This window comes from Oncorhynchus mykiss, chromosome 17, assembly GCF_013265735.2.
Source record: "Oncorhynchus mykiss isolate Arlee chromosome 17, USDA_OmykA_1.1, whole genome shotgun sequence".
Taxonomy (NCBI): Eukaryota; Metazoa; Chordata; class Actinopteri; order Salmoniformes; family Salmonidae; genus Oncorhynchus; species Oncorhynchus mykiss.
Genome location: NC_048581.1, coordinates 33056211 through 33067786, shown reverse-complemented (window position 1 = coordinate 33067786; position 11576 = coordinate 33056211).

Genomic DNA, 11576 nt, shown 5'->3' with positions numbered 1-11576 from the left:
CAGTCCAGGCTTCCTGCTTGTTCATGCCCAATAACGCCTGTATCCGCTCTTGATTAGATTACAATGGTGGCAGGACCCTTTCATGTCCTAAGAATGATACAGTGGGGCAAAAAAGGACGCATGGTGTGAAATCTCTTCAGATTACCTCAACAAATTGACAACTAGAATGCCACAATTATTATTTCAATTAAAAATCATTATTTATAACTTTGTCAATCTCTTGACTATATTTCCTATTCATTGTGCTACTCATTTCATGTATGTTTTCATGGAAACAAGGACATTTCTAAGTGACCCCAAACTTTGGAACGGTAGTGTACGTGTTTTTGCCATTGTATTTACACAATTGAACATCCAAATCATGAAATAATCTCTTGGATTCATTGCATCTTTTGTTATTGAAGTCTTTATCATACCAGACAGTTATGTTAGGGTGAGTCAGACATTCAAATGACCATTTCCTCTTTTACTGGCCAGCTCGGTGTAGTAGGCATATTATTGCACATCCGATAATGAGGGTTGGGAATAGGGTTGCACATTTTGGGGAATATTCAGAGGTGGAAACATTCTGTGGGAATTAATGGGAATATGTGGGAATTAATGGAACTATTTGCAAATGAATATTAATACCATTTAAATGTAGATGTTTTTTGCATTGGATATACTGTATATATTTTTAAAATGAAACATGTATAGAAACAGGTGAATTAACAGTTAGCAGGCTCAAGCAAGCAAAAAACCCACATGGTAGTAAAAACTAACCAGCAGAAATTTTAACAAGTTAGAAATGATTTAAACCCACTTTGCTGTATGCTATTATTTGCTAGTTAACAAAAAATAATGTATGTCATATAAAATATATTCACCCCACCCAGTATTGTAATAAAATCTTACCAGAAAGCATGTAGTCCTTGGCTCAGACAGTGTAATAGTGTGGGCTCAATAGCATCTCATTAGTGTGTAAGATCTTGAGAGTCAGCTGTGCATGTGATGGAAGAATGCACTCTGCATGCAGAGGGTTGCAATTCCATTAAATTGGGGATAGTTTAACCAAAATATGCCACAAGACCTAGAAATTATTTGTGTATCCCACCAAAAAAAGGTTTACTGTTATAAGCTAACATTTTTAATGAATGTAAGCAAAATTCTCCAAATTCCCGGTCTTAACTTCCCATGGAAAATGTCTGACCCTTTGCAACCCTAGTTGGGAATGCTTTCCCTGGAACTTGACAGTGAATCTGACCTTTTAGCCGGTATGCCATTTAATCAAGAAGATGCAGCAGACAGGTAAGTCAGCACTTGCCCGAAGATGCTGTGGAGTTGGGAGAGCAGTTAGAGAGGAAACTGATTGGTCTGCAGCATAAACTGAGGAGGCAGGTGCTGTCTAACCAATGAAGTAATCCACTAAATTGTTCCACATTTCTTAACTGTTTTGAATGATTTAATGTTTCAAAGACATACAGTGCCTAAAGAAAGTCTCTTGAACTTTTACATTTTGTGTCAGTGCCCCAGAGTTTCATTCATCCCCCCACACTTATCTACACACCATACTCCACACTTTTAAGGATAATTTGTTTTTATTCTGAAAAAAAAAATGATATATAAAAAATACAAAACTGAAGTATCATAATTGGATAAGTCTCCACCCCCCTGAGTTAATACTTGGTCTGTTGGGATGGGTCTCTACCAACTTTTCACACCTGGAGTTGGCGATATTCATCCATTCTTCTTCACAAGACTGTTCAAGCTCTGTCAAGTTCCTTGGGGAGTGTTGATTGGATTTAAGTCGGGACTCTGACTGGGACATTTGCCTTTTTATTCCTTAGCCACACCACTGTAGCTTTGGCTGTGTGCTTCAGGTCATTGTCATGCTGATAGGTGAACTTCCATCCCAGTATCAGTTTTCTTGCAGAGGGCAGCAGGTTTTCCTCAAAGGCTTTTCTGTGCATTGCTCCATTTATTTTCCCTTCTATCCTGGGGTCTTATTTATAAATGTTGTGTCCATTTTAAAGTAATTAAATATCACTTTCTTTAAAGACTGCACTCACAAAAACATTGATTTATAAACTCGACGCACATCATACATACGCACGTTTCAGACCTGTCGTAAAACTGTGCGCGCATGAATGAACATTATGACTCCGCCTGAATAATGACCACCATTCACCTTTTATGGTGAAAATAACGCCCTTATTTGCTGTATACTTTGGAAGTATTGTAATTAGGCCAACACGGGATCTAAAGTAAATAGCAATTGCGAACTTGATCGAATGTCTTTCGAGGTTGTAATGATGTGCGCTGAGAGTCGGGAAGCAAGTTCAGGGAGTGAGTGTTTTAATAAATAAACGGAACATAATACAAAACAAGAAACTCGAACAGCACACAGACAAGAAACTGAAAAGATAACGCCTGGGGAAGGAACCAAAGGGAGTGACATATATGGAAGGTAACGTAGGTGATGGAGTCCAGGTGAGTCTGATAACGCACAGGTGCGCATAACGATGGTGACAGGTGTGCACCATAACGAGCAGCCTGGTGACCTAGAGGCCGGAGAGGGAGCACAGGTGACAGAGGTGCTGAAACAATATTTTCTATTGCAGTGACATTTGCTGTATCTGAAAGACAAACACGATTGCAAATTGTTGTGGACCTGTAAACCTATCGTTTGAATTCAATAATTTTTTGCATTAACTTTTTCCAGAGCCTAAATATGCTGCAATACCCTCAAATTCTGAAACATTGTCTGCTACATTTTTTTCTTCTATACATTAGGCCTACTTACAGTGGTAGCCTGTGCACTTCCATGCAAAATATCAACTGTCTGTTCACCTGGTAAATTATACTGTATGTTATAAGGCTACTTTTGCCTTCCTGCACTGCTATACTACACTAGAAACTGCGTAGCCTACATCAAGTTCAGTTTTTATTAATGCCAACTTTTGCGTGAACTGGCGGACACGTTTTAGGGCATATTTTGTGCTTACACAACATTTATAAATGAGGCCCCTGATGAGTGCCACAGTCCTTGACGATGAGAAACATGGTGGCTGCCACCACCATGCTTCACAGTAGGGACCGTATTGTTTGGGTGATGTGCCATGTTGGATTTGGGCCAAAATTACGCTTTGCATTTAGGCCAAAAAGTTTAGTTGGGATATAATGAGGTAATGGTTTCTTTCTTGCCACCCTATCATACATGCCAGATTTGTGGAGCAGAGGAGGCTGGTCGGAGGAGCTATAGGAGGACATGCTCATTGTAATGTCTGGAATGGAATAAATGGAAACTGAGTCAAACATGGTTTCCATATGTTTGATGGTACCACATGTTTGATACCGTTACATGTATTCCTTTCCAGGCATTACAATGAGCCTGTCCTCCTATATCTCCCCACACCAGCCTCCACTATTGTGGAGTGCTTGGGATATTGTTGTCACATGCACACTTTGACCAGTCTTGGTGATAAAAGCCTGTAGCTCTTTCAAAGTTGTCAATGGACTCTTGGTAGCCTCTGATCAGTCTCCTACTTGCTCGGTCTTACAGTATTGAAGGACGGCCTGATCTGGGGAATTAACCTAAAGGGAGTGCCGGATAAAGGGGAGGTAATGAGTGAGGTAATGGAGTCCAGGTATGCCTCATGATGCGCAGGTGCGCGTAACAATAGTTGCCAGGTCCGGCAAGGTTGAACGCCAGAGGGGAAGAGTGGGAATAGGCGTGACAGTAAACCCCCACCCCCGACGCACGGCTCCAGCCGCAGGAAAACGTCTGCCAGAGGGACGGCCCCAAGGACAGAGAGCGGGCCTGTCCGGGTAGCGAAGATGGATATCACGGATGATGTTGGGATCCAGAATGTCCTCCACCGGAACCCAACACTGCGCCTCTGGGCCATACTGGAGCCGACCCCCACAACGTCGGGTGTCTAGTGGGGATCTGACGACATAGGGGACGGAGGGGTGTCATGGGACAGCATCAGTCAGGGGACCAGGAACCACCAGCCTGAGAATGGAGACATGAAAAGAAGGTGAGATACGGTAGTCACTGGGAAGCTGTAACCTATACATCACCTCGTTGACCCTCCGGAGAACCTTGAACAGCCCCACAAATCGGGGGCTTGACTTCTTGCAGGGCAGGCAAAGTTGGAGGTTCCTGGTAGAGAGCCAGACACAATCCCCAGGATGGAACACGGGAGTCTAACTGCTGTGGCAGTCTGCCTGCTACTTCTGACAGTGGACGGTGCGCTGAAGTCTCTGAAGTGCTCCACACTTCTTCTGCGCACCTGAACCACTCATCCACCGCAGGAGCTTCGGTCTGTCCCGGGGTCCATGGAGCCAAGGCTGTCTGAAAACCAAAAACACACTGGAAGGGAGTCAGCCCAGTGGAAGAGTGACATAACAAATTATGGGCGTACTCCACCCATGGAAGAATTCGGGCCCACTCTCCCTGCTGGCACTGGCGGTGACTCCTCAGTAACCTCCCCAGCTCCTGGTTCATCCTCTCCACCTGCCCGTTAGACTGAGGCCTATACCCGGAAGTGAGGCTGACCATAACCCCGAGCTTCTCCATGAAGGCCCTACATACCTGTGAGGTGAATTGGAGGCCATCGTCGGAGACGATGTCCTCCGGAAGGCCATAATACCGGAAGACCTGCTGGAATAGTGCCTCAGTGACCTGGAGAGAAGTAGGGAGATCAGAGAGAGGGATGAAACAACAGGATTTGGAAATTCTATCCACAACCACTAAAATGGTGGTGAAACCGTCAGAGGATGGGAGATCAGTGACAAAGTCAATGGATAGATGAGACCAAGAATTCTGAGGCACGTGTTGGGGAACAATCAGAATTAGTTAGGTAACATTCATAAATAAGATGTTTTATTTACATAATAATGCTTATGTGAGATATGTCATTAGGATGTCTTCTTTTGGGTAATACTGTTGGCAGTTATCCCTTCTCTGCTAGGGCTTAGTCACTAGGGGCCCAGAGAGGGGAGAGGTCAGGCTTGTCTTCATATGGGAATGTGTCTGTAACTATTGTATGTCCCCTCTGATGTTGCCCTTATCTTGATTTAGTATATGACCTAAGAGGCTCACTGTCTTAGTGAACTTGTCCAGGAGGGGGTGTATTTGAGATGGGAGTATCTAGAATTGACAATTGATATATGCCATTGGATGAGGTAATGTTTTGGTCCTAATTGGTACCAAGAACGAGATAAGAACTTCGTTTAGGAGTCCAACCTTAACAATAATTTATAGCTAATGCTATCTAGCTATGGGATACTCCTCTTTCATGTAAAAAATTATTTGTGTAATGTTCCTAAGATCTGTTATTTGTCATGTGAGTTGAGATGGGTGTGTCTTGGCTATAAATGAACTGTTTTGTAAGCACTCTCAGAGAATTCATTTATAGACACTGAATTGATCTGAGAGTCACAGGGCTATGGTGAAGCTCATATAATTAAATATGGACTTTATAATATAACTGACTTGTGTGTGGTTTGTTCTCTCATGATTTGATAATAAAGGAAATTTCCACAACACACGGAAAGGAGTTTCCCTGCTGGAGCGTGCCGGGGGGATTCGGTTTGAGCACATATTGTACAAGAGTTGACGTATCGAATAACGTCCTGCGCCAAGGTAGGCCACCAATAGTTCTCGGAGATAGATTGAGTAGTATGAGAAATAACTGCATGTCCAACGACGACAGCTGTGTGTGCCCAGGTCAGCAGCCGATCCATTATCCCCGTGGGAACATAGATGTGCTCAGGAGGACAGGTAGTTGGTGCAGGCTTCCTCTCCAGAGCCTGGCAAACGTCCACATCTACATCCCAGACCACAGGGGCTACAACTCGAGAGGAAGGGGCTACGACTCGAGAGGAAGGGGGCATTCATTACAGGACCCTCTCCCGAATCATGGAGACGGGACAGGGCATCGGTTTTGTTGTTCTTTGAACCTGGGCGATAGGTCAGTGTGAAGTCAAATCTTGTAAATAAAAGGGCCCACGTTGCTTGGTGTGGATTCAGCTTCCTCGCTGTTCGTATGTACTCCAGGTTCCGATGGTCAATGAGGATAACGAATTGGTCCTTGGCGCCCTCCAGCCAGTCTCCACTCCTCTAATGCAAACTTCACAGCCAGGAGCTCTCAATCACCGATGTCGTAATTCCTCTCTGCAGGGGACAGTTTCTTAGAGTAATACGCACAAGGATACAATTTTTGTGGATTACCTTGTCGTTGAGACAGAACTGCCCCCACGCCCACCTCTGAAGCATCCCCCTCCACCACAAAGGGTATCGTGGGATCTGGATGTTTGAGCAATGGGGCGGAGGTGAAACATCCCTTCAGTAGGTGGAAGGCCTCGTCAGCTGCTGGTCTCCACACCAACCTATGGGGACTACCCTTGAGGGGAGAGGAGTGGCGATGGTGCTAAAGTTCCTGATGAAACAGCCTCCTCGCGCAGTCCTCTTCTGAATAGCGTACGAAGTGCCGGTTCATTCCATCCGCTGGATGCTGCTACTGTCCGGAAGGTGAGGGCGTACTCAGCAGCAGTCTGGTCCTCCTGCCATAGTTGGAGTAAGTGCTCAACCCCCTCTCTGCCCTCCAGTGGATGATCGAAGATACCTCTGAACAGAGCCATGAACCCTTCATAGGAATCCATCTCCTCCTCTCCTCTCTCCCAGAAGGCTGTGCCCCATTACAACACCCTCCCAGTTAGCAGAGAAATCACCTTGGCAACCTTGGACCTCTGTGGTTGGGGCTCCCATCCAGTGCGCAAAGTAGAAGGAGCACTGTAGTAGGAAGCCACGGCATTTAGATGGGGTGCCGCCATATTTATCCTGGAGGGGCAAACAGGATTCACTGACCTGGGCGGGTTGCTGAATGTGCTGGTGTGATGCTTGCTGGGTTGACTGGTGGTAGAGTGTCCTCCGCTAGTTGAAGTCAACGCCTTTCGGGTATGTTAAAGACGTTGAACACTGCGAAGAACCTCTTCCATAGCCGTCCCCAGTTGCGCCAGCTGGTCATTGTGTTGACGAAGTAGGTATCCCTGTTCACTGACAGTTGCCATGACCGGTGGTTAGTAAACCGGCGATGTTGAACGCCGGAGGGGAGGAGTGGGAGTAGACGTGACACCTTGGTTCTCATGGATGAGTGTTTGCTTTGCAATTCACTACACAGGAACTGCTGAATTGATCCTGAAATCATGTGAAATCACTGCAATTTAACACAGGTGGAGGCCAATTAACTTGGTGTGTGATTTTGAAGGTGACTGGTTACACCTGAGCTAATTTAGGATTGCTATTACAAAGGGGTGGACACTTATCCAACCAAGCTATTTCAGTTTGAATTTTTATTTATTTCCCCCCTTCAGTTGGAAGTTGTGGGGTAGGATGTGTAGATCAGTGGAGGCTCCTCAGAGGAGTTAGGGGAGTACCATCCTCAGTGAATTTCATAAAAATAGTGAAACATTAAGTTATTATTTTTAGATAAAACTAAATATATTCACATCACTAAAGAAATAATAGATGAAAACACACTGTTTTGCAATGAAGGTCTACAGAAGCTTCAACAGCATTCTCTGGAGTAGCACCATGGTGTAGCTGGAGGACAGCTAGTTTCCATCCTCCTCTGGGTACATTGCAATGTTCCCTACATTTTTCAGCACTGAGCAAATTTCAGGTCTGCTGAGCACAACAAATTCTGTGCAACTTTCAGCGTGCGTTTACTGTGAACACTTAGGCTGTACCCACTTTAAGTTACAGTTTCAGACAGTGGTTAAGTAGGCTACTGTGGCTATTTGATCATAATGTAGACCTACCAGAGGGGCGTCTCATTAAAAAAAAAAAAAAATGCATCCCATAATATTTTAAGATGGAAACAGCTGTTCTATCCTTCAGCCTACAGTAGCAGCCAATGTGTGATGTTCAATGTAGGCCTATATTCTATGAAACTTTAAAAAAAAACATGCAGGTCTTGACATTAACCTGTGTATCAATTTTTTCTTCAGACAAGGAGGTGACTGAGAATGTTGTTGTTTGATGCAAGAAAGCACTTTACTAAATAAACTGCATTATTATTCCCATGCCATTATTACAGAGAATCAGACAAATTATGGATATGAACAAATGTGCACATGGCTACATGCAGCTCTCACTTTGATCTAAAAACAAGCTAATCTACTCACGACCACTCATGCTGTAAACACAGTCCAGTTCAAAGTGAATGGCACAGATCCATATATGGAAATGGTCTATTTATACAGTGCCTTGCGAAAGTATTCGGCCCCCTTGAACTTTGCGACCTTTTGCCACATTTCAGGCTTAAAACATAAAGATATAAAACTGTATTTTGTGGGACACAAACTGTATTAAGTGGGACACAATCATGAAGTGGAACAACATTTATTGGATATTTCAAACTTTTTTAACAAATCAAAAACTGAAAAATTGGGCGTGCAAAATTATTCAGCCCCCTTAAGTTAATACTTTGTAGCGCCACCTTTTGCTGCGATTACAGCTGTAAGTCGCTTGGGGTATGTCTCTATCAGTTTTGCACATCGAGAGACTGAAATTTTTTCCCATTCCTCCTTGCAAAACAGCTCGAGCTCAGTGAGGTTGGATGGAGAGCATTTGTGAACAGCAGTTTTCAGTTCTTTCCACAGATTCTCGATTGGATTCAGGTCTGGACTTTGACTTGGCCATTCTAACACCTGGATATGTTTATTTTTGAACCATTCCATTGTAGATTTTGCTTTATGTTTTGGATCATTGTCTTGTTGGAAGACAAATCTCCGTCCCAGTCTCAGGTCTTTTGCAGACTCCATCAGGTTTTCTTCCAGAATGGTCCTGTATTTGGCTCCATCCATCTTCCCATCAATTTGAACCATCTTCCCTGTCCCTGCTGAAGAAAAGCAGGCCCAAACCATGATGCTGCCACCACCATGTTTGACAGTGGGGATGGTGTGTTCAGGGTGATGAGCTGTGTTGCTTTTACGCCAAACATAACGTATTGCATTATTGCCAAAAATTTCAATTTTGGTTTCATCTGACCAGAGCACCTTCTTCCACATGTTTGGTGTGTCTCCCAGGTGGCTTGTGGCAAACTTTAAACAACACTTTTTATGGATATCTTTAAGAAATGGCTTCCTTCTTGCCACTCTTCCATAAAGGCCAGATTTGTGCAATATACGACTGATTGTTGTCCTATGGACAGAGTCTCCCACCTCAGCTGTAGATCTCTGCAGTTCATCCAAAGTGATCATGGGCCTCTTGGCTGCATCTCTGATCAGTCTTCTCCTTGTATGAGCTGAAAGTTTAGAGGGACGGCCAGGTCTTGGTAGATTTGCAGTGGTCTGATACTCCTTCCATTTCAATATTATCGCTTGCACAGTGCTCCTTGGGATGTTTAAAGCTTGGGAAATCTTTTTGTATCCAAATCCGGCTTTAAACTTCTTCACAACAGTATCTCGGACCTGCCTGGTGTGCTCCTTGTTCTTCATGATGCTGTCTGCGCTTTTAACGGACCTCTGAGACTATCACAGTGCAGGTGCATTTATACGGAGACTTGATTACACACAGGTGGATTGTATTTATCATCATTAGTCATTTAGGTCAACATTGGATCATTCAGAGATCCTCACTGAACTTCTGGAGAGAGTTTGCTGCACTGAAAGTAAAGGGGCTGAATAATTTTGCACGCCCAATTTTTCAGTTTTTGATTTGTTAAAAAAGTTTGAAATATCCAATAAATGTCGTTCCACTTCATGATTGTGTCCCACTTGTTGTTGATTCGTCACAAAAAAATACAGTTTTATATCTTTATGTTTGAAGCCTGAAATGTGGCAAAAGGTTGCAAAGTTCAAGGGGGCCGAATACTTTCGCAAGGCACTGTATATAGGCCCAATGCAGCTCTGATTGGTTATGCCACACCAGTCTGTAGTGTATGGGCTGAGTCATGTGTGTCAATAGAATCCTACTCCGATGCATTCCGCCTACAAGAAAATATCTTTCAAAGTTAGTTTTGCATACAAAGTCTTGAATTGTTTGTTGTGTTTTGGTATGTTGCATTGAAAGTAGCTAATATTACGTTGATTCAATCACAATTCCCAGAGTAACGGGAAACGTTGATAGAAAGTTGAGTGAACTTGTGCTTAACTGGGCATGGATGATATTTGGTATATTGACTTCAATACAAAACCTAGGAGGCTCATGGTTCTCACCCGCTTCCATATACTTAAAAGGTAATTATGACAACTTACGGGGACGTCCTCCAACATATCAGAGCTCTTGTTGTCCACCCAATCAAATAATTAATCTAGTACTGAAAGCATAAGATAGCTAGCACTGCAGTGTATAAATGTGGTGAGTAGTTGACACAAAGAGAAAGACAATAGTTAAATTAATGTTTTTAATGAAGGAGAAGCAAGAGAGAGAGCTTGCTATATATGTTTTACTTTCACTTATTTAGCCAACAAATGCAGCTAGCTAAACTCTGCAAAAAAAGAAACGGCCCTTTTTCAGTACCCTGTCTTTCAAAGATAATTCGTAAATTCAAAATAACTTCACAGATCTTCATTGTAAAGGGTTTAAACACTGTTTTCCATGCTTGTTCAATGACCCATAAACAATTAATGAACATGCGCCTGTGGAACGGTCGTTAAGACACTTACAGACGGTAGGCAATTAAGTTCACAGTTATGAAAACGTAATACATTAAAGAGGCCTTTCTACCGACTCTGAAAACCACCAAAAGAAAGATGCCCAGGGTCCCTGCTCATCTGCGTGAACGTGCCTTAGGCATGCTGCAAAGAGGCTTGAGGACTGCAGATGGGGCCAGGGCAATGAATTGCAATGTCTGTACTGTGAGACGCCTAAGACAGCGCTACAGGACGGACAGCTGATCGTCCTCGCAGTGGCAGACCACATGTAACAACACCTGCACAGGATCGGTACATCCAAACATCACACCTGCGGGACAGGTACAGGATGGCAACAACAACTGCACGAGTTACACCAGGAATGCACAATCCCGCCATCAGTGCAATGGGCTGAGAGAGGCTGGACTGAGGGCTTGTAGACCTGTAGTAAGGCAGGTCCTCACCAGACTTCTTCTGTAACTTCTAAAATGCTTGCTGTACACTGTACTGCATGATTGCAGCTAGCTGGTTTACTAACGCGTTAGTTCTAGTAGCTATGTTGACTATGACATTAGCTGATATGGTGAAAACTATGTGGGCTATGTGTAGCAGTTAGCGGTTATGGTATGAAGGTTTGGAACATTTTTTTTGCCCTGTCACAGACAGCTTTTGTGTTGTGCACTTAAGTCCACAAGCGAAGGGAGAAGGTGAGAGGAGGATAGCGCGTAAATGTGAGAAGGAATTATACAACAAGCAAAGTGATCATGCTGTTTGTATGGGGCTGCTATGAAAGAGAACTGTGTTTGCGGGTGATCGGGTGTATTCATTCCACCGATTCTGTTGATAAATGTTTCTTAAATGGAAGCGAACGAAACGGGGATAAACTTACCTGAATTTATCCAATAGAAACTTTCGTTTGCAACTGTTTGGACTCGTGAGGCGAGCCTATTAGA